General features: G+C 55.3%; 7 non-coding genes and 1 pseudogene across 7 annotated transcripts; all 8 read left to right on the plus strand.

Annotated features, from left to right (window-relative positions):
- The first annotated feature begins 6,718 nt into the window (after positions 1–6,718).
- LOC149071393 (U2 spliceosomal RNA) lies at positions 6,719–6,904 on the plus strand. Its single transcript, XR_016194927.1, has one exon. It is a non-coding gene; the product is annotated as a U2 spliceosomal RNA (small nuclear RNA).
- A 515-nt stretch (positions 6,905–7,419) lies between these two features.
- On the plus strand, positions 7,420–7,611 carry LOC149071394 (U2 spliceosomal RNA). The gene has a single exon (XR_016194827.1). It is a non-coding gene; the product is annotated as a U2 spliceosomal RNA (small nuclear RNA).
- Positions 7,612–15,248: 7,637 nt separating this feature from the next.
- On the plus strand, positions 15,249–15,415 carry LOC149071395 (U2 spliceosomal RNA; annotated as a pseudogene).
- Positions 15,416–15,931: 516 nt separating this feature from the next.
- Positions 15,932–16,123, plus strand: LOC149071396 (U2 spliceosomal RNA). The gene has a single exon (XR_016194828.1). It is a non-coding gene; the product is annotated as a U2 spliceosomal RNA (small nuclear RNA).
- Positions 16,124–16,639: 516 nt separating this feature from the next.
- LOC149071397 (U2 spliceosomal RNA) lies at positions 16,640–16,831 on the plus strand. The gene has a single exon (XR_016194829.1). It is a non-coding gene; the product is annotated as a U2 spliceosomal RNA (small nuclear RNA).
- Positions 16,832–24,282: 7,451 nt separating this feature from the next.
- Positions 24,283–24,468, plus strand: LOC149071398 (U2 spliceosomal RNA). The gene has a single exon (XR_016194928.1). It is a non-coding gene; the product is annotated as a U2 spliceosomal RNA (small nuclear RNA).
- Positions 24,469–24,981: 513 nt separating this feature from the next.
- On the plus strand, positions 24,982–25,173 carry LOC149071399 (U2 spliceosomal RNA). The gene has a single exon (XR_016194831.1). It is a non-coding gene; the product is annotated as a U2 spliceosomal RNA (small nuclear RNA).
- A 515-nt stretch (positions 25,174–25,688) lies between these two features.
- On the plus strand, positions 25,689–25,875 carry LOC149071400 (U2 spliceosomal RNA). The gene has a single exon (XR_016194900.1). It is a non-coding gene; the product is annotated as a U2 spliceosomal RNA (small nuclear RNA).
- Positions 25,876–27,186: the final 1,311 nt, after the last annotated feature.

Consider the following 27,186-nt stretch of genomic DNA (forward strand, 5'->3'; position numbering starts at 1 on the left):
CCTGTTCCTCGATGATGGCTGGCTAAAGGAAGGCAACGGCGTGCCCGAAGCATGACCTGGTTGGCGGTTGATGACTCGTGACCACCCCTGCTCTCTCTTCTTCCTCGTCTCCTCCTCGTCGTGATCCCGGGAAAGGCACCTGTCACATCTCAGGCATTTCAGCCTAGCCGTCGTCCTTGGACCCTCGCCTCATTATATGGCTGGGCCTTGGGCGTGCGGTCAGCGGAAGTGCCTGTTAGCCAATCGGTGGTGTGGCAGTGTTCGGGTCAGCCTCGGAGCTTTGGCTACGCCTGGCGGACTGACTTGACACCTTTCCCTCGCGGGGCTGCCCCACATCCATAGCTCGGGTTCGTCGGGATGACCTCTCGGGGTCGCTTGAGGAATTCGGGTCTATGCATGATGCCCACTCATGGTTCCCTCCCTCCCCTCCCTTTCACGAGGCCTCTTAAAGGTCCTCAACTTCTGTCTCTCGGGACCTCTTAAAGTGTCCCACCGCCCTCTCTAGCGAGACCTAGTAAAGGTCTCAACTCTCCCTGGGTTCTCGCGAGACCTCGTAAAGGTTCTCTTTCCCTGTGGGTTTGGCTCACGTGGGACCTCTTAAAGGTCCCCTCCCTCTGGGTGGGTTACCGTGAGGCCTCTTCAAGGTCTCACACTCCTGGGCTTCGCGTGGCCTCTTCAGGGCTCCCCTCGGCGGGCAGAGGTCGCCGGACTGTGGAGTTGGTGAACGTTTGACACTAGCTCCAGAGTTCGGCGAGGTCTGTCCACCGAGAATTGGAGCTCCCAAGGGGACTAGTGGGATCTTCCCCCCCGGGTTTTTTAAGAGTCCCTTAAGGGCTCACCCCCCCCCCCGGGCTAGTTAGGACCTCCTAAAGGTCCTCCCCATTGGTATCAAGGTCCCTCTTAAAGGTTCCACGGTCCTAACGGAGTCTCTTAAAGCTCTCCAACCCCAACCAATGGGTCTCATGGGGTCCTTAAGACCCACTCTATCTCCCCTGCCCTGGTCACGGGCATATGCCGCCGATCGGGTCGTGCGTGGGGTGTGCCGAGCTACTCAGGAGCATCTACTCACAGCCTCAACTCATCTCAAAGATCACCTGCAAGTAGGTAACATCGAGTCTCTCTCTACTAACGGTCTCCATCTGCTAACAAGTCTAACAACTAACATCGTGGCAAACCGTGTCAGAAAAAGAGGAAGCCTACTAAGTGAGACGCTCAAGCCTCAATAATCGTTGGCAACACCTAATATGCCGAGAAACCTGAGAAGCGGGAGGGTATGTCAGACGCCGGATAGGGGCACGCACTCGCCCGGGTCGGCCCGCCGAGTGGTGTTGGAAGACAGTGATTTGGAGGAACGGGACAAGTTCCTTCACTCCTACGCGCTGTTCAGCTCGCCGGAGCAATCACCGACCAGCGCCCGCAGCAACGGGGACTCGTCCTCTGCGTTCAGTGGCACCAAGGTGACAAGTGCCGATCGCAGTGCAACGCTGAGGTATAGTGCCGGCTTGAATGCAGATGACACAGACCGCAGCTGTATATCGCCGTCCGTGATGTGGGCCAACGACGGGAACGGTGAGAGGTGCATTCTAGCTTCAGGTGAAGGAGGCCCGGTTCTCTCAGGAGACGAGCAGCACTACCCATCGGACAACTCTGACGTGTTGGTGATTGACACGAACTGTTACAGTGACACACCGGGTGAGAGTCGAACGCCGGAAATCCCTAGTGAGGAGTTGGAATGCTGCAACGGTGACTCTTCCGATCCCCCATCACCGGACAGGATGTTGGAGGATGACCTCGCCATCTCACCGGACTCCTCGCCGAGACACCAGAGAGGGTCCGACACCGAAAATGAAAGCGGGCAAGGAGCGCTATCCAACCCCCCAGTGGAGGTCTCGACACCGGAACTAGGGAGCAGCCCCTTCACGCTCCACTTTTCAGCAGAAGACGCCACCGCCGACTATACGCTGCTACCAGAAGGTCAGGGCTGCCAGGATATATGGGCAGCGGGGGGAACCCTGGCAAATAGGAGTGAATCCCATCGGACAAGGACCCCCCGAGACAGGGACGAGGTTGGTGAGTCTGACCCAAACGGGAGAGATGAGTCGGCTTCACTGGAAATGGCGCCCTGGGATACTGCTCGAATCCAGAACGAACGGGATCAAGTCAATGCTGAGCAACGCTCGGGGGCCGGCCTGCCCAGAGACCACTTCGACAGCTCAACACTGATAATCAATGCGGAGGTCGCTGACCTTGCGGACGGTTCTTCCTTGAGCAAGAGCTACTCATCTAGTGACGCGTCCACGCAAACCTCATGGGCAGCCAGGAAGAAGAAGAAAAAGAAGAGGAAGCAGACCGCGTCCAGGTCTCCGGAGCTAGTAGTGGCAGGCCCGTCCAGGGCAGCGACACAAACGGCTGCGTCACAAGGAATCACACTCCCACTGGCTCTCAGAACAAAGAAAGCGATGCAGGCACGGAACCAGCTCCCGGTGCCCGAAAGCCAGGTGCCCGAAAGCCAGGTGCTCCCGGAATCTCCCTCGTCACGGGATCATGTGGAGATCCCGGAGACCCAGGGCACAGTGTACAGAGCGGTGTCAACTACCTCAGGGACCACGATTGACACCGGCCCACTGACGCAAATGTTGGACTCATGCCGCACGGGTCGTCACCAGGCTCCCTCACCTGCACCCACCGGAGACGCTACGAACACGGCTTGGGCCCCGGCTGGTCTGCAAGATGCTGAAGAAGATCGGGGCATGTCGCAACATGGGACGTCGCAGTCACCGCCCGGCACGGACGCCGTGATAATTGACCGAGGCCCAGTCCCGGACAGTGCGCAAGCGACGCCGCTAGTGTGCCCAATGCGGGATGGGCTAGCCTGCGAAATCATCGACCGCACGTTCCACATGACATTCCCAGTCCCCAGACCGCTAGCCTGCCCAGTGGAGGGATGCAGTAGGAAGTTTCAATCCGTCACATGGACGGCAATGAAGCAATCGTTGCTGAGGCACCTACTCGCGGATCACAGCATGGACATAGCAACGTCGCGATTCTGGTGCAGCTCGTGCAGAGGAGCGGTGAAGAAGAGGTGTGTCGGCAATCACCCGTGCCTACAGAATCGCCAACTCCTCAGCCAGACCGAAGCTGCGCTCCAACACCGATGCGTGGAGTGTGATGCGGCGTTCGCGACGAGGAATGGCCTAAGGAACCACAGAAGGCAAAAGCACGCAAGTTCTAGGGGGCATACCCGAAGAGCGACCTCACCTCGGCAGCCGGAAGGAAGACGAACACCATCTGGGGCGCAAATCCGGCATCGCGGTGAGCGGCCGAGGGGCAACGCCACGCCGCTAGTGAATCCAAGCAACGCCGAAGACCCGGACTTGTCTCAACGGTCTAGGGCTAGCCCGTTGCCGGAAATGAGTACCAGCCTCGATGCTGACAATGGGGAAGACATGCAGGCTGACCCAATCGAGATCGCCTCCTTCACGGGGCAGGAAGAGGAAGCATCCGATACACCCCAAAGGGCGAATGAGGAGCCATCAGCACCCTTCGCAAGGAGAATTCGGGAGCTACTAACCGACTTCCGGCAGGAATCCTGGACGGAGTTCTGCGCTGTTGCCGACGAACTAGTCACTTTTGCCAGGAGGCACGTGGGGATCCCGGAGGAAGCAGAAGGGATGAATGGTGGAACTCGCCGGGCCAACGCCAACAACCACCGCGACATACAGCGCCTATACCGGCGTAACCGTCGCCGTGCCGTCAAGTTGGTGCTTGGGAAAGAAGATGAAAGGTGCTCCATCCCAGTGAATGAGATCGTGGATGTCTTCGCCGCGCACCAACCGTTCGATGCGAGCTCGCTACAGGGCATCGATTATCAACCAGCTACGGAACAGGTCGATCTCTCCCCCTTCTCCAGCACGGAGGTACTGCAGCGGCTGAAGAGGGCGGAGAACACGGCCCCGGGAAGCGATCGCCTCACGTACCAGCACTGGAGGGGGGTAGACCCGCAAGCCAAGGCCCTGACGGCAATTTTTAATGGCTGCCTGAAAGCAAAGCAAGTGCCGGCAAGCTGGAAGCAGTCAAGGACGATCTTAATACCGAAGGGGGGCAACAAAACGGACCCGAGGAATTGGCGACCAATCTCGTTGAACCAAACAATTTACAAGCTATTTGCAGGATGTCTAACGAGGCGCCTTCAGGTATGGCTGGAGGACCACTCCATCTTGTCACCAATGCAGAAGGGGTTCCTCCGCCACGATGGAGCATTCGAGAACAATTACGTTCTCGAACAGAGAATGCAAATGGCCAAGAGAACTGGGAAAGACCTCTGCATCATGTCCCTCGACCTGGCGAACGCGTTCGGATCCATCCCGCACGCAACCATAACCAACGCGCTCAACAAATGCGGTGCGGGCCCGACGTTCGTGAGCCTAGTATCGGATATGTACAACGGGGCACGCACCACCTACATCACGCAGAGCGAGTCATCCGAAGAGATAACCATACAACAGGGTGTGCGTCAGGGATGTCCCTTAAGCGGCCTGCTGTTTGATATGGCCATTGACCCGGTTTTGCGGGAAGTCCAGGGGAGCCATCGCGAGCACAAGATATTGGCCTATGCGGACGACATGCTACTACTGGAGAGTGACCCGACAGCCCTGCAAACCAATATCGACAGAGCGGTCGGCCTCGCGGATAGTCTTGGGCTGAAATTTAACCCAGCAAAATGTTTCTCGCTCCACCTAGGACACGCACCCCGGGGGTGTCGAGGCACACCGTTCAGTGTTGGAGGAAATCGGACCAGCGTGCTAGTCGATGGGGATCACAGGAAATTCCTGGGGAAGCCCACCGGTTTCCGGATAATCGAGGACTCCACCAGTATGGAAGGGATCACGCGCGCCGGGCTCGACATAATGACATCCGCACTCGCGCCATGGCAGCGGCTGGATGCCCTTAAGTCATTCTTCTATCCCTCCCTCCAGTATCAACTCCGCACGGCGCAGAGAAGCAAAGGAGCTTGGAAGAAGCTGGACGACAGGCTGCGTGCCGAAACAAAGAAGACGCTGTATCTGCCACCAAGGGGTAGTAATCACTACCTGTACGGCGACACGCAGAGGGGTCTTCTTGGGATACCGGAGGTGGCTGTGGACCATGATATCGCGAGTGTTGACGCCGCATACAAGTTGCTGACATCGCAGGACAACATCGTGAGGGAGCTAGCATGGTCCGATCTACGGGAATACGTCGAATGCTGCATACGACGAGAGCCGACACTACAGGAAACGGCTGACTTCTTGTCCTGCACCGCCTATCACCAGACGTCCAACCCTACCACGTCAGTCTGGTCGAGGGCGAGGATGGCAGCGCGGAACCTCGACGTTCAGTGGCAACTCGAGGAGAACCAGCAAGTGACTCTGACAACTGGCGTAAGCAGCATTACGGATCGTAAAGCGGTATTCCGTACTCTTAGATCCAGCCTTCGGAACCACCACGCCAGCAGCCTGGCAGACCTCCACCATCAGGGGAAGACATTCCACTCGTTCTCCAAAGCGAAGGCCTCGACGCACTTTCACAAGACCGGGGACTTCACGAGGTTCGCGGAGTGGAGGTTCATCCACCGGGCGAGGCTGGGCCTGGTGCCTCTGAACGGATATAAGCATGATGGGGACGAGCAAGCCAAGAGGTGCAGGCGGTGTGGATACCGGCAGGAGACGCTACCTCATGTCCTGGGACACTGCATGTCCTACAGCGCTAGGTATACAGCAAGGCACAACCTGGTCGTGGAGCGGATAAAGAAGGCGGCAGAAGGGAGATGGAGCGTGCTCTCCGAAAATCGACCAATTATGGGTTCGAACCTGCGGCCAGACTTGATCCTAAGGAGTGGGAACTCGCTAATGGTGCTCGACATCACTATTCCGTTTGAGAATGGTCAGGAGGCGTTCCAGCAAGCAAGAAGGATCAAAGAGGAGAAGTATGAGCCACTCATACAGCAGCTACGGACAAAGTACGAGCGGGTGCAATTTGCGGCGGTCGTAGTCGGGGCCCTGGGCTCCTGGGACCCTGCAAACGATCGCGCCATCGGCAAGTTGTGCTCCAGGACCTACTCTGCACTCATGAGGAAGCTGGTGGTGTCGGACGTCATCCGGGCTTCCAGAGACACCTACGTAGAATTTCTAACCGGTGTTAGGCAGATCTCACCGACAGGGCGGACGGATGCAGCGGCGGAAACGCGAGTCCAGACGAGAAGCGCGCGCAACGTGGAAGCTGATGAACCCAGACCGTGATGCTATCATAGAAAATGAACTCTCGCGAACTCTGGCGCATAGCGCTGAAGAATAGATGGTGTGTACAGCAAGATGCATGTGAGATACCGCAAAACGAATGTAATATACCGCAAAATGTATGGAAAATGCCTGGAGCGTATGAGAATGTATATAATTTCCTATAATGTATAGTATGTGCCGCATAGAGTTATGTACCGCAAATGTTTGTAATATAGTGTAAAATATTTATATCACACCGAAAGCGCATCTAGTGTACCGAAATGTATATATAAAGTCGCAAATGTGTAGAAACACCATGTAAAATTACCGCAGAGGAGCGTATATGTAACCGAGAAGCGCTGACATGTATCGGAAGAAAGTAATGTATAAGCAAAGGAGTGTAATGTCATTCCCTGAAGCACAGGTTGAGATCAAGACCCATATCGGGCCATGTATATAATTTCACTTGAAGCATTCAATAAATAGTTTTTAAATCTGTTCTTATCAGCTTAATATCTGGTACGTCTCCTACATGGGGACAAGATATTAAACTTATTTTTGGAACAGGGCGGAGTGCTTTCAGCTTGCTGAACCTCTGCCGCGGGTCCTCTCGATATTGCACTACCTTCGAGTTGGGCCCATCCTCATGAAATCAAGTAGACTCTGTGTTTTATTCATAATTTCGCAATAATCATACATTACCGGGGCGAAATAGACCGATTTGAAAGCGGTCGACGGAAAATTAAGGCCCGGCGCACGACCCTGGGACTTAGTTTTTTATTAAGGAGACGACGTGGATGCCACGTCCTTGTGAGGACGGGTCCACGCCGGTCGTTTCCTCGTTGTGCTGTGCGCTTCCGAAATGCTGCCGCGGGTCCCCTCGACGTCTCTCCCGTTCCTGGGTGCCCCCCCCCCCCTTCTAGATCGAGAATGCAAGTAGATATTGGTCTCGCGTCGACATCTAGCGGTCGAACGTGCAACCCGGACGGAACGGCGCCCCGGGAGCCCAGGATACGTCGCACCTGAAAGCAACATCTGGTCGACAAGAAGTCGTCTCGTCTTCAAAATACGATCGAGTCTTCCGACGCTATTAAAACAGACCCCAGCCAGGACATTAATTATAGTTAATTGTGATCAAATTTTAATTCGCGTCTATCCCGTTATCGCTTCTCGGCCTTTTGGCTAAGATCAAAGTGTAGTATCTGTTCTTATCAGCTTAATATCTGGTACGTCTCCTACATGGGGACAAGATATTAAACTTATTTTTGGAACAGGGCGGAGTGCTTTCAGCTTGCTGAACCTCTGCCGCGGGTCCTCTCGATATTGCACTACCTTCGAGTTGGGCCCATCCTCATGAAATCAAGTAGACTCTGTGTTTTATTCATAATTTCGCAATAATCATACATTACCGGGGCGAAATAGACCGATTTGAAAGCGGTCGACGGAAAATTAAGGCCCGGCGCACGACCCTGGGACTTAGTTTTTTATTAAGGAGACGACGTGGATGCCACGTCCTTGTGAGGACGGGTCCACGCCGGTCGTTTCCTCGTTGTGCTGTGCGCTTCCGAAATGCTGCCGCGGGTCCCCTCGACGTCTCTCCCGTTCCTGGGTGCCCCCCCCCCCCCTTCTAGATCGAGAATGCAAGTAGATATTGGTCTCGCGTCGACATCTAGCGGTCGAACGTGCAACCCGGACGGAACGGCGCCCCGGGAGCCCAGGATACGTCGCACCTGAAAGCAACATCTGGTCGACAAGAAGTCGTCTCGTCTTCAAAATACGATCGAGTCTTCCGACGCTATTAAAACAGACCCCAGCCAGGACATTAATTATAGTTAATTGTGATCAAATTTTAATTCGCGTCTATCCCGTTATCGCTTCTCGGCCTTTTGGCTAAGATCAAAGTGTAGTAAGTGATCTTGCCAAGGATCTTGCCAGGAGGAGAACTAACCACCAGCCGAGTTCGACGGTGTTCCAGTGAAGAATCGACGAGCCACGCCCATCCGAAGAGCTGACGCGGGTCCTCTGAAGTCCGGTTCCTGCTTAAAGATGATGGCTGGCTAAAGGAAGACGAAGGCGTGCCTGAAACATGACCTGGTTGGCGGTTGATGACTCGTGACCACCCCTGCTCTCTTCTTCCTCCACTCCTCGTCGTGATCCCGGGAAAGGCATCTGTCACATCTCAGGCATTTCAGCCTAGCCGTCGTCCTTGGACCCTCGCCTCATTATATGGCTGGGCCTTGGGCGTGCGGTCAGCGGAAGTGCCTGTTAGCCAATCGGTGGTGTGGCAGTGTTCGGGTCAGCCTCGGAGCTTTGGCTACGCCTGGCGGACTGACTTGACACCTTTCCCTCGCGGGGCTGCCCCACATCCATAACTCGGGTTCGTCAGGATGACCTCTCGGGGTCGCTTGATGAATTCGGGTCTATGCATGATGCCCACTCGTGTTTCCCTCCCGCCCCTCCCTTTCTCGAGGCCTCTTAAGGGTCCTCAACTTCTTTCTCTCGGGACCTCTTAAAGTGTCCCACCCCCTGGTCTAGCGGGACCTATTAAAGGTCTCAACTCTCCCTGGGTTCTCGCGAGACCTCCTAAAGGTTCTCTTTGACTGTGGGTTTGGTTCACGCGGGACCTCTTAAAGGTCTCTTCCCCCTGGGTTGGTTAGCGTGAGACCTCTTCAAGGTCTCACACTCCCGGGACTTCGCGCGGCCTCTTCAGGGCTCCCCTCGTCGGGCAGAGTCCGCCAAGTTGTGGAGTTGGTGAACTTTTATTAGCTCCAGGGTTTGGCGGGGTCGGCCCACCGAGAGGTAGAGCTCCCAAGGGGACTAGTGGGATCTTCCCCCCCGGGTTTTTAAGAGTCCCTTAAGGGCTCACCCCCCCCGGGCTAGGTAGGACCTCCTAAAGGTCCTCCCCATTGGTATCAGGGTCCCTCTTAAAGGTTCCACAGCCCGTACGGAGTCTCCTAAAGCTCTCCAACCCCCACCAATGGGTCTCGTGGGGTCCTTAAGACCCCCTCTATCTCCCCTGCCCTGGTCACGGGCAGCCGCCGCATAATGGGTCATGTGTAGGGTGCGTCTAGTCCAAGTGCACGTGATCCACAAGGAACAACAAATACGGGAAGAATACATCAATGAACTGACCCCGAGGCGCGACCACACCAACATGCCCAGACGACTGAGGAACGGTCGAAGTATACCGACACCTGGGTCGGCTCAGCGAGTGACACGAACAGCCACCGACGGGGAAGTGACAACGCCTAGCATGTCGCCACGCAGTGCATCGAGGTCACCCAGCCAATCGAGATCGTCTTCAACAGAATGGTCGAGCGGAGACTACGACGCTCCACGCCCGGTCACTGAGAACAACCCTCCTACCCAAGGGGGTGATGAAGAGAGTGTGGAGGCTCACCTGTCCGTGCCACCAATGACGGACGCCACATGGGAGCTGGACGCAAGCATCATGTCCATCGACGCCTTGCAGCCCTTGAACGACACCACCGACCCCGATCAAACACCGCTGCACCCAACACTGATGATGAGACTCAGTGGGGCGAACGACCTGGACGCCTCTACAGCAGTTGGATTCTCCAATGAGGAAGAGTGTCCCGGCAACAACACTAGAGCAGACCTAGCAACAAGTGACATGGCTCAGCGCGCAGTGCCAACCACCCCCAGAAACACAGAGCACGCACCGGGACGCAGCTCCACCGCCTCGGGCTCCCAAGGGGCAGGGCAGTTTGCAAGACTGACCCTATCGTCATTGCAAGCATCGCTCCGTGCAGCAATGCGCGTGCTGTCCCCGAACAACACCGCAGGAGGCACCCCGCCAGCAGTGCATCAAGCGACAGTCACAACGCAAGACAGTCAGCCTACCCAACAGGACTCGCCTCCCAGCCCTAGTGGAACGAGCAGCCCGCCAGGGAGCCACTCCGGTGCTCTCAGCTCGTCACCAGCTGGACAGCTGCCCAGACTTAGCGTGTCGCCGCTACGGGACCCAACGGACGTGGCAAGAATCGACAGTCAACCAAGTGTTCCCCAGCCAGCGCGGCCGGTCTTGACCCCGGACGCAGACCCGGGAGCCCAAGCACCAACCCCACCGCCGGTGGAGGACGCGACGCTCAGCAGTGACATCGCCCAACAAAGCCCGCAGCACACGTTCAGCGAAGCAGGCAGCACGCAGAGACTCCCAGCTGGCGAACTCAGCCCTGCACCGGCAGGGCAGTCACTCAGACGGAGCATCTCATCACTTCAAGCCTCGCTGGAACAACCAGGCAATGAGACCCCCCTGTCCACCGGAGCCAACCCAACAGAGACGATGATGATGACCTCCCCAGCACCAACAGCCAGAGAGGAATTGCTGTCGCCTGAAGTGACAGTGCCGAGGCCCCAGGAAGATGACAGTGCCTCCGGAACCCCCTCCCCGGATCGGCTGATGATAGACGTGGGACTGGATGACTGGCTGATCAACGCAACAGCCCCTCCCAGGACGCAAAGATCTCTCTTCCAGTCGTCGAATGAGAGCTCTCTGTCACTCCACACGACAGAGAACAGTGGGTCATCAACATCCAGAGACGCTGCCACGCAGACGACCAGGACCCGCAAACGGAAGAAGAAGAGAAAGAAAAACAAGACGCCAGAACACCGGCAACCCCAACCTACACTTGAGGTAGCAGGGCCCTCCACAAGGCGGGACATCCAACCATTGTCACAAGTCACAGCCTTGCCGCTAGCCCGAAGGACCAAGGTCGCAATCCGGACATGGGCAGCGCTACCAGGCGATAACACGAGCGTCGATCAAGAAGGTCCCGACTCTTCGTCGTCCAGTGACCCCCCGCCGGCGATTGATGCCCACCTCACGGACATCGAGATCCCGGAGTCGCAGCCCCACAGGGACACAAACAACCACGCCATGCCAGTGTCTCAAGCACTAGCAGCGGCAATGGGGCCGACGCAACTGACCGAAGAAGCAAGGCTGAACAGAAGGCCAGCCCTCTTGCCGACACCAGACTGCCCGCCGCTAGTGGCCGCTGGGACACATCGGATCTCACCGAGCCCGGAGCAGCAGACCAACCCCTCGCCGACACACAGTCTGGTGGACCTCAACAGGCAGTGCCAGAGAGTCGAGTCGGAACTCCACATCATCTTTCCGTTATCGTGTCCCCTGCCATGCACGGAAGACCACTGCACCAGGCAGTTCAAATCCGAGAAGTGGACAGCCATGAAGCAGTCGCTGCTCCGCCATCTGCTGGCCGACCACAGGGTGGACGTGGCATCAGCAGTGTTCTGGTGTCGTCTGTGTAGTTCGCGCCTGGAAACAAAACGGGTGAAGAACCACCGGTGCTTTCGCTCGCGGCCCATATTGATAGCCGACGCAGCCCCGTTGAGATACCCTTGCACAGTCTGTCGAGAGACCTTCCCGTCCAAACGAGGAGCACGCAACCACTGGCGAGCCAGGCATCAAGTGCGCAATCTGAGGCCATTGGAAGACGGTCCCCCAAGCAGGGTGTTCAACCAGCACGACGCATCGAGGGAACAGGCGGCATCGCCTGGACCCCAGAGCACATCCCCAGCGCGGTCAACACAACCAGGCTCGCAATCAACCATTGGAGCGTCAGCTGTGCCCTCAGAAGAAGGCGCAGATCTCGTGAGAGGTGAAATAGCGACCGAAGATCTGGAGCTCCCTCTACCACCCGGTCCCGCCACCGTAGACCCGCAGGGCGATAGCTCGCCATCAAGACCCTTCGTGTCCCGACTGAGGGAATTGCTCTCCAATCTCGAAGAAGATACGTGGCCGAACTTCTGTGAGGTGATACAGGAGCTGACGTCGTTTGCCCAGGAGTTTGTGCAGCTGCCGGCTCCATCGGAAAGCGGTGCGAGAAGAAGGGTAGACCCTCTCAACCACAGGCAAATTCAGCGGCTGTACCGAAGGAACCGCCGCCGCGCCGTAAAGGCCATCTTGGGGGAGGAGGCAAGCAGGTGCGCTATTCCAGTGGGAGAAGTAGTGGCGAAGTTTCATGCCCAAACCTCCTTTGACGCGTCCCCGATGGCGGACGTTGGCCACCCCTGCCCTGCTTCGACACCGGTCGATCTGGCTCCTTTTTCAACTACTGAGGTGCTAGGCAGGCTGAAAAGAGCTGAAAACTCTGCGCCTGGTCCGGATCGATTGACGTATAAACATTGGTTAGGAGTTGACCCAGAGGCAAGTGCACTAACCGTCATATTCAATGGGTGCTTGAAGTTAGGCAAAATTCCAGAAGAATGGAAGCAGTCCAGGACAATCTTGGTGCCGAAGGGCGGTGACCCGAACGCAATAGAGAACTGGAGGCCCATAGCCCTTACTCCGACTATCTATAAATTGTTCACAGGTTGCCTCAGCAAAAGACTCTCACTATGGCTGGAAGAGAATGAAATATTGTCTCCGTCCCAGAAGGGGTTCTTAGGGTACGATGGCGCCTTCGAAAACAATTTCATCCTAGAGCAGCGAGTGCAGAAAGCAAGGAGGGCCACCGAGGACATATGCATTATGTCACTAGACTTCGCAAACGCGTTTGGCTCCATCCCCCATGCCACCATCAAACACACCCTACGGAAGGCAGGTGCAGGGGAAAGATTCATCAAAATCACAGAAGACCTGTACCGAGGGGCAGCAACATCGTACCATACGGAAGAGGGCTCCTCCGAAGCGCTGGTCACGACGCAGGGAGTCCGCCAGGGTTGCCCACTTAGTGGGCTGCTCTTTAACATGGCGGTGGACCCGGTACTACGATCAGTCCAGGGAGACGGTGACGTCCATAACGCGCTTGCCTACGCAGATGACGTGTTACTGATGGCCAAGGACCCAGGCATACTCCAGCAACGGATCGACACTGCAAGTGAAGTCGCCTCCAAACTCGGGCTTAAAATCAACCCGAGCAAATGTTTTTCACTGCACCTAGGAAGCGCGCCGGTCGGGTGTAGGAACACAACCTTCCTCGTCAACGGAAATCCCACACAATCACTAGCAGATGGGAGCCATAAGAACTTTCTGGGAAAACCCGTCGGCTTCCGGATACTGCCTGACGAGAGCTCGTTGGAAGAATGCATCCAGCGCGGAAGGGACATTATGACATCAAGTCTTGCCCCATGGCAGAGAATCGACGCTCTCAAGACCTTCTTCTTCCCCACTATCCAATACTTAATACGAACGGCCCAAAGGACCAAGGGAAGCTGGAAGCGCATCGACGAGGAGCTGAGACCCCTCATAAAGGACACGCTGTACCTACCGAAACGTGCAAGCAACACGTACCTGCACGGCGACACCAAGGACGGGCTGTTTGGGATCCCCGAGGCCGCGAATGATGCGGACATAGGGCATATTGATGCGGCGGTCAAGTTGCTAACATCGAAGGATCAGGTTGTCCGAGACATGGCCTGGGCGGACCTGTACGACTTTGTCTCCTCCTGCATCAGGAAACCGGAAGTATCGATAGACGAAGTGAATGAGTTCCTCTCGAGAACCGGGGCAAGGCACACTTCTCACCCCACTACGTCTGTCTGGTCGAGAGCCAGGATGGCTGCAACGCACATCGGCCTAGTATGGGAGCTGACGGAGTCACACCAGGTCGCGATAAGGGCAGGGGAGATAACCATCACGGACAGGAGATCAGTATTCCGGACGCTCCGTGGTCTCCGGAGGAAGCAACATTCTGCGGACCTGAAGTCCATGCCGCACCAGGGGAAGACGTGTCACAATTTCTCGAAGTCGAAGCTGTCTACCCATTTCCATCGGGAAGGAGATTTCACCAGGTTTGCCGACTGGAGATTCATTCATCGAGCGCGTCTCGGGTTGGTGCCCCTGAACGGATATAAACACGGGGGAGACCCGGCAGAGATGAGATGCCGAAAGTGCGGCTACAGGCAGGAGACGCTCCCACATGTGGTGGACCATTGCATGGCCTACAGCCCACTATACACTGCTAGGCATAACAACATCGTAGAGAGGATAAAGAAGGCAGCGAGTGGCAGGTGGGAGGTCCTGGCGGAGAACCGTCCAGTAATGGGCTCCACGCTCCGCCCGGACCTCGTCCTCAAGAAGGATGACTCGGTGTTCGTGCTGGACATTACGGTCCCATTCGAAAACGGCCCGGAGGCGTTCGCGATCGCACGACAAGCGAAAGAGGAAAAATACCGTCCTCTTGTGAACCTGATGAAAGAACGGTACTCAGATGTCCGGTTTGGAACGATCGTCGTGGGTGCGCTTGGGTCCTGGGACCCCTCCAACGACAGAGTGATCTCTCGTCTGTGCTCCCGTCAATACGCAACGCTCATGAGGAAACTGGTGGTGAGCGACACCATAGCGGCGACGAGGGACATATACATCGAGTTCATCTCCGGGATCCGACAAGCTAATGGAAGAACTCTGCAGCAAGCATCATCTCAAGTCCAGACGCACGGGCGAGGACAACAGCGACACGGCCCAAGATCATGAATGAAGAAGTGTGTATATACGGAAAACGAAGAAATGGAGTGTAACCGCACGCATTGTCCTGAATTAATGTATCCCTTCTAATATATCTGTAACCTTGTACCCGCACTAATGTACCCCTTCTTATATATTTGTAACCTCGTACCCGTACTAACATGTCCGATATAATGTATTCGAAAGTTTTGTAACCGCACCTATGTTTCCATGAATCCTGTGCTCGTATGAATGTATCCGCAATCATGTTTCCGCACTATTGTTCTCGCACTTTTGTAATCGGAACCCTGTCTCATGTACCAATGTCCCATTGTTGTATCGCACCATTGTTTCAACCTGCCCGCGCTAAGAATGCCAACCGCACTTGTATAGATTGTATCATAAACCCCCTCATGTAAATATCCCCATTCCTATGCACCATTCAGTACATGTTCTGCAAGCAATACATATGTAGTTCTAACTTGGATGATATCAAATTCCCTTGTAAAGGAAGATATAAGTCCCATAGTGGGCCATGGAAACCAACTCTTTAAACATGAATAAAAGCTTTTTCAAATCTGTTCTTATCAGCTTAATATCTGGTACGTCTCCTACATGGGGACAAGATATTAAACTTATTTTTGGAACAGGGCGGAGTGCTTTCAGCTTGCTGAACCTCTGCCGCGGGTCCTCTCGATATTGCACTACCTTCGAGTTGGGCCCATCCTCATGAAATCAAGTAGACTCTGTGTTTTATTCATAATTTCGCAATAATCATACATTACCGGGGCGAAATAGACCGATTTGAAAGCGGTCGACGGAAAATTAAGGCCCGGCGCACGACCCTGGGACTTTTTTTTTTATTAAGGAGACGACGTGGATGCCACGTCCTTGTGAGGACGGGTCCACGCCGGTCGTTTCCTCGTTGTGCTGTGCGCTTCCGAAATGCTGCCGCGGGTCCCCTCGACGTCTCTCCCGTTCCTGGGTGCCCCCCCCCCCCCTTCTAGATCGAGAATGCAAGTAGATATTGGTCTCGCGTCGACATCTAGCGGTCGAACGTGCAACCCGGACGGAACGGCGCCCCGGGAGCCCAGGATACGTCGCACCTGAAAGCAACATCTGGTCGACAAGAAGTCGTCTCGTCTTCAAAATACGATCGAGTCTTCCGACGCTATTAAAACAGACCCCAGCCAGGACATTAATTATAGTTAATTGTGATCAAATTTTAATTCGCGTCTATCCCGTTATCGCTTCTCGGCCTTTTGGCTAAGATCAAAGTGTAGTATCTGTTCTTATCAGCTTAATATCTGGTACGTCTCCTACATGGGGACAAGATATTAAACTTATTTTTGGAACAGGGCGGAGTGCTTTCAGCTTGCTGAACCTCTGCCGCGGGTCCTCTCGATATTGCACTACCTTCGAGTTGGGCCCATCCTCATGAAATCAAGTAGACTCTGTGTTTTATTCATAATTTCGCAATAATCATACATTACCGGGGCGAAATAGACCGATTTGAAAGCGGTCGACGGAAAATTAAGGCCCGGCGCACGACCCTGGGACTTAGTTTTTTATTAAGGAGACGACGTGGATGCCACGTCCTTGTGAGGACGGGTCCACGCCGGTCGTTTCCTCGTTGTGCTGTGCGCTTCCGAAATGCTGCCGCGGGTCCCCTCGACGTCTCTCCCGTTCCTGGGTGCCCCCCCCCCCCCTTCTAGATCGAGAATGCAAGTAGATATTGGTCTCGCGTCGACATCTAGCGGTCGAACGTGCAACCCGGACGGAACGGCGCCCCGGGAGCCCAGGATACGTCGCACCTGAAAGCAACATCTGGTCGACAAGAAGTCGTCTCGTCTTCAAAATACGATCGAGTCTTCCGACGCTATTAAAACAGACCCCAGCCAGGACATTAATTATAGTTAATTGTGATCAAATTTTAATTCGCGTCTATCCCGTTATCGCTTCTCGGCCTTTTGGCTAAGATCAAAGTGTAGTATCTGTTCTTATCAGCTTAATATCTGGTACGTCTCCTACATGGGGACAAGATATTAAACTTATTTTTGGAACAGGGCGGAGTGCTTTCAGCTTGCTGAACCTCTGCCGCGGGTCCTCTCGATATTGCACTACCTTCGAGTTGGGCCCATCCTCATGAAATCAAGTAGACTCTGTGTTTTATTCATAATTTCGCAATAATCATACATTACCGGGGCGAAATAGACCGATTTGAAAGCGGTCGACGGAAAATTAAGGCCCGGCGCACGACCCTGGGACTTAGTTTTTTATTAAGGAGACGACGTGGATGCCACGTCCTTGTGAGGACGGGTCCACGCCGGTCGTTTCCTCGTTGTGCTGTGCGCTTCCGAAATGCTGCCGCGGGTCCCCTCGACGTCTCTCCCGTTCCTGGGTGCCCCCCCCCCCCCTTCTAGATCGAGAATGCAAGTAGATATTGGTCTCGCGTCGACATCTAGCGGTCGAACGTGCAACCCGGACGGAACGGCGCCCCGGGAGCCCAGGATACGTCGCACCTGAAAGCAACATCTGGTCGACAAGAAGTCGTCTCGTCTTCAAAATACGATCGAGTCTTCCGACGCTATTAAAACAGACCCCAGCCAGGACATTAATTATAGTTAATTGTGATCAAATTTTAATTCGCGTCTATCCCGTTATCGCTTCTCGGCCTTTTGGCTAAGATCAAAGTGTAGTTGATCGCTTCTCGGCCTTTTGGCTAAGATCAAAGTGTAGTAAGTGATCTTGCCAAGGATCTTGCCAGGAGGAGAGCTTTCAACCAGTGGAGTGTGAAGGTGCTACTGCAGGTACTCAACGAGCCACGCCCACCAGAAGAGCTGCCGCGGGTCCTCTCAAGTTGGTGAAGAAGCTGGTTCCTGTTCCTCGATGATGGCTGGCTAAAGGAAGGCAACGGCGTGCCCGAAGCATGACCTGGTTGGCGGTTGATGACTCGTGACCACCCCTGCTCTCTCTTCTTCCTCGTCTCCTCCTCGTCGTGATCCCGGGAAAGGCACCTGTCACATCTCAGGCATTTCAGCCTAGCCGTCGTCCTTGGACCCTCGCCTCATTATATGGCTGGGCCTTGGGCGTGCGGTCAGCGGAAGTGCCTGTTAGCCAATCGGTGGTGTGGCAGTGTTCGGGTCAGCCTCGGAGCTTTGGCTACGCCTGGCGGACTGACTTGACACCTTTCCCTCGCGGGGCTGCCCCACATCCATAGCTCGGGTTCGTCGGGATGACCTCTCGGGGTCGCTTGAGGAATTCGGGTCTATGCATGATGCCCACTCATGGTTCCCTCCCTCCCCTCCCTTTCACGAGGCCTCTTAAAGGTCCTCAACTTCTGTCTCTCGGGACCTCTTAAAGTGTCCCACCGCCCTCTCTAGCGAGACCTAGTAAAGGTCTCAACTCTCCCTGGGTTCTCGCGAGACCTCGTAAAGGTTCTCTTTCCCTGTGGGTTTGGCTCACGTGGGACCTCTTAAAGGTCCCCTCCCTCTGGGTGGGTTACCGTGAGGCCTCTTCAAGGTCTCACACTCCTGGGCTTCGCGTGGCCTCTTCAGGGCTCCCCTCGGCGGGCAGAGGTCGCCGGACTGTGGAGTTGGTGAACGTTTGACACTAGCTCCAGAGTTCGGCGAGGTCTGTCCACCGAGAATTGGAGCTCCCAAGGGGACTAGTGGGATCTTCCCCCCCGGGTTTTTTAAGAGTCCCTTAAGGGCTCACCCCCCCCCCCCGGGCTAGTTAGGACCTCCTAAAGGTCCTCCCCATTGGTATCAAGGTCCCTCTTAAAGGTTCCACGGTCCTAACGGAGTCTCTTAAAGCTCTCCAACCCCAACCAATGGGTCTCATGGGGTCCTTAAGACCCACTCTATCTCCCCTGCCCTGGTCACGGGCATATGCCGCCGATCGGGTCGTGCGTGGGGTGTGCCGAGCTACTCAGGAGCATCTACTCACAGCCTCAACTCATCTCAAAGATCACCTGCAAGTAGGTAACATCGAGTCTCTCTCTACTAACGGTCTCCATCTGCTAACAAGTCTAACAACTAACATCGTGGCAAACCGTGTCAGAAAAAGAGGAAGCCTACTAAGTGAGACGCTCAAGCCTCAATAATCGTTGGCAACACCTAATATGCCGAGAAACCTGAGAAGCGGGAGGGTATGTCAGACGCCGGATAGGGGCACGCACTCGCCCGGGTCGGCCCGCCGAGTGGTGTTGGAAGACAGTGATTTGGAGGAACGGGACAAGTTCCTTCACTCCTACGCGCTGTTCAGCTCGCCGGAGCAATCACCGACCAGCGCCCGCAGCAACGGGGACTCGTCCTCTGCGTTCAGTGGCACCAAGGTGACAAGTGCCGATCGCAGTGCAACGCTGAGGTATAGTGCCGGCTTGAATGCAGATGACACAGACCGCAGCTGTATATCGCCGTCCGTGATGTGGGCCAACGACGGGAACGGTGAGAGGTGCATTCTAGCTTCAGGTGAAGGAGGCCCGGTTCTCTCAGGAGACGAGCAGCACTACCCATCGGACAACTCTGACGTGTTGGTGATTGACACGAACTGTTACAGTGACACACCGGGTGAGAGTCGAACGCCGGAAATCCCTAGTGAGGAGTTGGAATGCTGCAACGGTGACTCTTCCGATCCCCCATCACCGGACAGGATGTTGGAGGATGACCTCGCCATCTCACCGGACTCCTCGCCGAGACACCAGAGAGGGTCCGACACCGAAAATGAAAGCGGGCAAGGAGCGCTATCCAACCCCCCAGTGGAGGTCTCGACACCGGAACTAGGGAGCAGCCCCTTCACGCTCCACTTTTCAGCAGAAGACGCCACCGCCGACTATACGCTGCTACCAGAAGGTCAGGGCTGCCAGGATATATGGGCAGCGGGGGGAACCCTGGCAAATAGGAGTGAATCCCATCGGACAAGGACCCCCCGAGACAGGGACGAGGTTGGTGAGTCTGACCCAAACGGGAGAGATGAGTCGGCTTCACTGGAAATGGCGCCCTGGGATACTGCTCGAATCCAGAACGAACGGGATCAAGTCAATGCTGAGCAACGCTCGGGGGCCGGCCTGCCCAGAGACCACTTCGACAGCTCAACACTGATAATCAATGCGGAGGTCGCTGACCTTGCGGACGGTTCTTCCTTGAGCAAGAGCTACTCATCTAGTGACGCGTCCACGCAAACCTCATGGGCAGCCAGGAAGAAGAAGAAAAAGAAGAGGAAGCAGACCGCGTCCAGGTCTCCGGAGCTAGTAGTGGCAGGCCCGTCCAGGGCAGCGACACAAACGGCTGCGTCACAAGGAATCACACTCCCACTGGCTCTCAGAACAAAGAAAGCGATGCAGGCACGGAACCAGCTCCCGGTGCCCGAAAGCCAGGTGCCCGAAAGCCAGGTGCTCCCGGAATCTCCCTCGTCACGGGATCATGTGGAGATCCCGGAGACCCAGGGCACAGTGTACAGAGCGGTGTCAACTACCTCAGGGACCACGATTGACACCGGCCCACTGACGCAAATGTTGGACTCATGCCGCACGGGTCGTCACCAGGCTCCCTCACCTGCACCCACCGGAGACGCTACGAACACGGCTTGGGCCCCGGCTGGTCTGCAAGATGCTGAAGAAGATCGGGGCATGTCGCAACATGGGACGTCGCAGTCACCGCCCGGCACGGACGCCGTGATAATTGACCGAGGCCCAGTCCCGGACAGTGCGCAAGCGACGCCGCTAGTGTGCCCAATGCGGGATGGGCTAGCCTGCGAAATCATCGACCGCACGTTCCACATGACATTCCCAGTCCCCAGACCGCTAGCCTGCCCAGTGGAGGGATGCAGTAGGAAGTTTCAATCCGTCACATGGACGGCAATGAAGCAATCGTTGCTGAGGCACCTACTCGCGGATCACAGCATGGACATAGCAACGTCGCGATTCTGGTGCAGCTCGTGCAGAGGAGCGGTGAAGAAGAGGTGTGTCGGCAATCACCCGTGCCTACAGAATCGCCAACTCCTCAGCCAGACCGAAGCTGCGCTCCAACACCGATGCGTGGAGTGTGATGCGGCGTTCGCGACGAGGAATGGCCTAAGGAACCACAGAAGGCAAAAGCACGCAAGTTCTAGGGGGCATACCCGAAGAGCGACCTCACCTCGGCAGCCGGAAGGAAGACGAACACCATCTGGGGCGCAAATCCGGCATCGCGGTGAGCGGCCGAGGGGCAACGCCACGCCGCTAGTGAATCCAAGCAACGCCGAAGACCCGGACTTGTCTCAACGGTCTAGGGCTAGCCCGTTGCCGGAAATGAGTACCAGCCTCGATGCTGACAATGGGGAAGACATGCAGGCTGACCCAATCGAGATCGCCTCCTTCACGGGGCAGGAAGAGGAAGCATCCGATACACCCCAAAGGGCGAATGAGGAGCCATCAGCACCCTTCGCAAGGAGAATTCGGGAGCTACTAACCGACTTCCGGCAGGAATCCTGGACGGAGTTCTGCGCTGTTGCCGACGAACTAGTCACTTTTGCCAGGAGGCACGTGGGGATCCCGGAGGAAGCAGAAGGGATGAATGGTGGAACTCGCCGGGCCAACGCCAACAACCACCGCGACATACAGCGCCTATACCGGCGTAACCGTCGCCGTGCCGTCAAGTTGGTGCTTGGGAAAGAAGATGAAAGGTGCTCCATCCCAGTGAATGAGATCGTGGATGTCTTCGCCGCGCACCAACCGTTCGATGCGAGCTCGCTACAGGGCATCGATTATCAACCAGCTACGGAACAGGTCGATCTCTCCCCCTTCTCCAGCACGGAGGTACTGCAGCGGCTGAAGAGGGCGGAGAACACGGCCCCGGGAAGCGATCGCCTCACGTACCAGCACTGGAGGGGGGTAGACCCGCAAGCCAAGGCCCTGACGGCAATTTTTAATGGCTGCCTGAAAGCAAAGCAAGTGCCGGCAAGCTGGAAGCAGTCAAGGACGATCTTAATACCGAAGGGGGGCAACAAAACGGACCCGAGGAATTGGCGACCAATCTCGTTGAACCAAACAATTTACAAGCTATTTGCAGGATGTCTAACGAGGCGCCTTCAGGTATGGCTGGAGGACCACTCCATCTTGTCACCAATGCAGAAGGGGTTCCTCCGCCACGATGGAGCATTCGAGAACAATTACGTTCTCGAACAGAGAATGCAAATGGCCAAGAGAACTGGGAAAGACCTCTGCATCATGTCCCTCGACCTGGCGAACGCGTTCGGATCCATCCCGCACGCAACCATAACCAACGCGCTCAACAAATGCGGTGCGGGCCCGACGTTCGTGAGCCTAGTATCGGATATGTACAACGGGGCACGCACCACCTACATCACGCAGAGCGAGTCATCCGAAGAGATAACCATACAACAGGGTGTGCGTCAGGGATGTCCCTTAAGCGGCCTGCTGTTTGATATGGCCATTGACCCGGTTTTGCGGGAAGTCCAGGGGAGCCATCGCGAGCACAAGATATTGGCCTATGCGGACGACATGCTACTACTGGAGAGTGACCCGACAGCCCTGCAAACCAATATCGACAGAGCGGTCGGCCTCGCGGATAGTCTTGGGCTGAAATTTAACCCAGCAAAATGTTTCTCGCTCCACCTAGGACACGCACCCCGGGGGTGTCGAGGCACACCGTTCAGTGTTGGAGGAAATCGGACCAGCGTGCTAGTCGATGGGGATCACAGGAAATTCCTGGGGAAGCCCACCGGTTTCCGGATAATCGAGGACTCCACCAGTATGGAAGGGATCACGCGCGCCGGGCTCGACATAATGACATCCGCACTCGCGCCATGGCAGCGGCTGGATGCCCTTAAGTCATTCTTCTATCCCTCCCTCCAGTATCAACTCCGCACGGCGCAGAGAAGCAAAGGAGCTTGGAAGAAGCTGGACGACAGGCTGCGTGCCGAAACAAAGAAGACGCTGTATCTGCCACCAAGGGGTAGTAATCACTACCTGTACGGCGACACGCAGAGGGGTCTTCTTGGGATACCGGAGGTGGCTGTGGACCATGATATCGCGAGTGTTGACGCCGCATACAAGTTGCTGACATCGCAGGACAACATCGTGAGGGAGCTAGCATGGTCCGATCTACGGGAATACGTCGAATGCTGCATACGACGAGAGCCGACACTACAGGAAACGGCTGACTTCTTGTCCTGCACCGCCTATCACCAGACGTCCAACCCTACCACGTCAGTCTGGTCGAGGGCGAGGATGGCAGCGCGGAACCTCGACGTTCAGTGGCAACTCGAGGAGAACCAGCAAGTGACTCTGACAACTGGCGTAAGCAGCATTACGGATCGTAAAGCGGTATTCCGTACTCTTAGATCCAGCCTTCGGAACCACCACGCCAGCAGCCTGGCAGACCTCCACCATCAGGGGAAGACATTCCACTCGTTCTCCAAAGCGAAGGCCTCGACGCACTTTCACAAGACCGGGGACTTCACGAGGTTCGCGGAGTGGAGGTTCATCCACCGGGCGAGGCTGGGCCTGGTGCCTCTGAACGGATATAAGCATGATGGGGACGAGCAAGCCAAGAGGTGCAGGCGGTGTGGATACCGGCAGGAGACGCTACCTCATGTCCTGGGACACTGCATGTCCTACAGCGCTAGGTATACAGCAAGGCACAACCTGGTCAAGGAGCGGATAAAGAAGGCGGCAGAAGGGAGATGGAGCGTGCTCTCCGAAAATCGACCAATTATGGGTTCGAACCTGCGGCCAGACTTGATCCTAAGGAGTGGGAACTCGCTAATGGTGCTCGACATCACTATTCCGTTTGAGAATGGTCAGGAGGCGTTCCAGCAAGCAAGAAGGATCAAAGAGGAGAAGTATGAGCCACTCATACAGCAGCTACGGACAAAGTACGAGCGGGTGCAATTTGCGGCGGTCGTAGTCGGGGCCCTGGGCTCCTGGGACCCTGCAAACGATCGCGCCATCGGCAAGTTGTGCTCCAGGACCTACTCTGCACTCATGAGGAAGCTGGTGGTGTCGGACGTCATCCGGGCTTCCAGAGACACCTACGTAGAATTTCTAACCGGTGTTAGGCAGATCTCACCGACAGGGCGGACGGATGCAGCGGCGGAAACGCGAGTCCAGACGAGAAGCGCGCGCAACGTGGAAGCTGATGAACCCAGACCGTGATGCTATCATAGAAAATGAACTCTCGCGAACTCTGGCGCATAGCGCTGAAGAATAGATGGTGTGTACAGCAAGATGCATGTGAGATACCGCAAAACGAATGTAATATACCGCAAAATGTATGGAAAATGCCTGGAGCGTATGAGAATGTATATAATTTCCTATAATGTATAGTATGTGCCGCATAGAGTTATGTACCGCAAATGTTTGTAATATAGTGTAAAATATTTATATCACACCGAAAGCGCATCTAGTGTACCGAAATGTATATATAAAGTCGCAAATGTGTAGAAACACCATGTAAAATTACCGCAGAGGAGCGTATATGTAACCGAGAAGCGCTGACATGTATCGGAAGAAAGTAATGTATAAGCAAAGGAGTGTAATGTCATTCCCTGAAGCACAGGTTGAGATCAAGACCCATATCGGGCCATGTATATAATTTCACTTGAAGCATTCAATAAATAGTTTTTAAATCTGTTCTTATCAGCTTAATATCTGGTACGTCTCCTACATGGGGACAAGATATTAAACTTATTTTTGGAACAGGGCGGAGTGCTTTCAGCTTGCTGAACCTCTGCCGCGGGTCCTCTCGATATTGCACTACCTTCGAGTTGGGCCCATCCTCATGAAATCAAGTAGACTCTGTGTTTTATTCATAATTTCGCAATAATCATACATTACCGGGGCGAAATAGACCGATTTGAAAGCGGTCGACGGAAAATTAAGGCCCGGCGCACGACCCTGGGACTTTTTTTTTTATTAAGGAGACGACGTGGATGCCACGTCCTTGTGAGGACGGGTCCACGCCGGTCGTTTCCTCGTTGTGCTGTGCGCTTCCGAAATGCTGCCGCGGGTCCCCTCGACGTCTCTCCCGTTCCTGGGTGCCCCCCCCCCTTCTAGATCGAGAATGCAAGTAGATATTGGTCTCGCGTCGACATCTAGCGGTCGAACGTGCAACCCGGACGGAACGGCGCCCCGGGAGCCCAGGATACGTCGCACCTGAAAGCAACATCTGGTCGACAAGAAGTCGTCTCGTCTTCAAAATACGATCGAGTCTTCCGACGCTATTAAAACAGACCCCAGCCAGGACATTAATTATAGTTAATTGTGATCAAATTTTAATTCGCGTCTATCCCGTTATCGCTTCTCGGCCTTTTGGCTAAGATCAAAGTGTAGTATCTGTTCTTATCAGCTTAATATCTGGTACGTCTCCTACATGGGGACAAGATATTAAACTTATTTTTGGAACAGGGCGGAGTGCTTTCAGCTTGCTGAACCTCTGCCGCGGGTCCTCTCGATATTGCACTACCTTCGAGTTGGGCCCATCCTCATGAAATCAAGTAGACTCTGTGTTTTATTCATAATTTCGCAATAATCATACATTACCGGGGCGAAATAGACCGATTTGAAAGCGGTCGACGGAAAATTAAGGCCCGGCGCACGACCCTGGGACTTAGTTTTTTATTAAGGAGACGACGTGGATGCCACGTCCTTGTGAGGACGGGTCCACGCCGGTCGTTTCCTCGTTGTGCTGTGCGCTTCCGAAATGCTGCCGCGGGTCCCCTCGACGTCTCTCCCGTTCCTGGGTGCCCCCCCCCCCCTTCTAGATCGAGAATGCAAGTAGATATTGGTCTCGCGTCGACATCTAGCGGTCGAACGTGCAACCCGGACGGAACGGCGCCCCGGGAGCCCAGGATACGTCGCACCTGAAAGCAACATCTGGTCGACAAGAAGTCGTCTCGTCTTCAAAATACGATCGAGTCTTCCGACGCTATTAAAACAGACCCCAGCCAGGACATTAATTATAGTTAATTGTGATCAAATTTTAATTCGCGTCTATCCCGTTATCGCTTCTCGGCCTTTTGGCTAAGATCAAAGTGTAGTATCTGTTCTTATCAGCTTAATATCTGGTACGTCTCCTACATGGGGACAAGATATTAAACTTATTTTTGGAACAGGGCGGAGTGCTTTCAGCTTGCTGAACCTCTGCCGCGGGTCCTCTCGGCATCATACGGGAGTTGACAACATTCACCCAGGAGTTCGTCAAGCTCCCAGCGCCCACAGGTGGGAATGGAAGGAGAGGGGTTAATCCCAGAAACCACCGCGACATTCAGCGCCTCTACAGGAGGAATAGGCGTCGCGCGGTGAAGATCATAACCGAGGCGGAGTCCGAAAGGTGTGCCATTCCCATTGAGGAGGTCGTGGAAAAATTCCAGGCAACATCAAGGTTCGACGCGTCCTTGCTCGAGGGAGTCACCCACCCGAACCCCGCGCCTGAGCCAGTGGACGTCGCCCCACTCTCGACGACGGAAGTGCTGAGCCGCCTGAAGCGCGCCGAGAACTCTGCCCCTGGTGCTGACAGAATAACATACAAGCACTGGCTGGGGGTCGACCCGGAGGCAAAGGCGCTAACGGCGATCTTCAATGGGTGCCTCAAGTGCTGCAGAATCCCGGATGACTGGAAGTGCTCAAGAACAATACTCGTGCCAAAAGGGGGGGACCCAGCACAGGTCAGTAACTGGAGACCGATTGCACTGACCCCGACCATCTACAAATTGTACGCTGGCTGCCTCTCCAAGCGCCTGACCTCATGGTTGAGCGACCACGGAATCCTGTCACCCGCTCAAAAAGGCTTCCTCCAGTACGACGGGACATTTGAAAATAACTACATGCTGGAACAACGCATCCAGAAAGCGAGGAGGAGTTCAAAGGACATATGCCTGATGTCGCTGGACTACTCCAACGCATTCGGGTCAATCCCTCATGAGGTTATAGCGCACACCCTCATGCGGGCTGGCGCGGGTCCTAAGTTCCTACAGGTCGTCCAGGACCTCTACAACGGGGCCACCACTACGTACCACACAGAAGATGGATCCTCGGAGGAGCTCGCTGTAACCCAAGGTGTCCGACAGGGGTGCCCACTGAGCGGGCTCCTGTTTAACATATGCGTAGACCCTGTCCTGCGAGCCGTCCAGCAAAGTGAGGACTGCCACGACATCTTGGCGTATGCGGACGACCTGATGATCCTCGCCGAGAGCCCGGTGTCACTTCAAACAAAAATCAACACTGCGAGCGAGGTGTCTGCCAGCCTCGGTTTGAAGATGAACCCCCGGAAGTGCTACTCGATGCACCTCTCGCACTCACCGGCTGGCTGTAGAAGCACTACCTTCGAGGTGGATGGCACCCCCATTCCCGTGGTGACGGACGGCTGTCACAAGAGGTTCCTTGGGAAGCCGGTGGGCTTTCGGCTTCTCCCAGATGACGCTTCGCTGGAGCAATGCATCCAGTACGGGACGGACCTGCTATCATCAAGCCTTGCACCGTGGCAACGCCTGGATGCCCTC

Source organism: Pholcus phalangioides, unplaced genomic scaffold (genome assembly GCF_987345545.1).
Source record: "Pholcus phalangioides strain wild (caught in Gottingen) unplaced genomic scaffold, Ppha-v1.0 ptg000019l_1, whole genome shotgun sequence".
Taxonomy (NCBI): Eukaryota; Metazoa; Arthropoda; class Arachnida; order Araneae; family Pholcidae; genus Pholcus; species Pholcus phalangioides.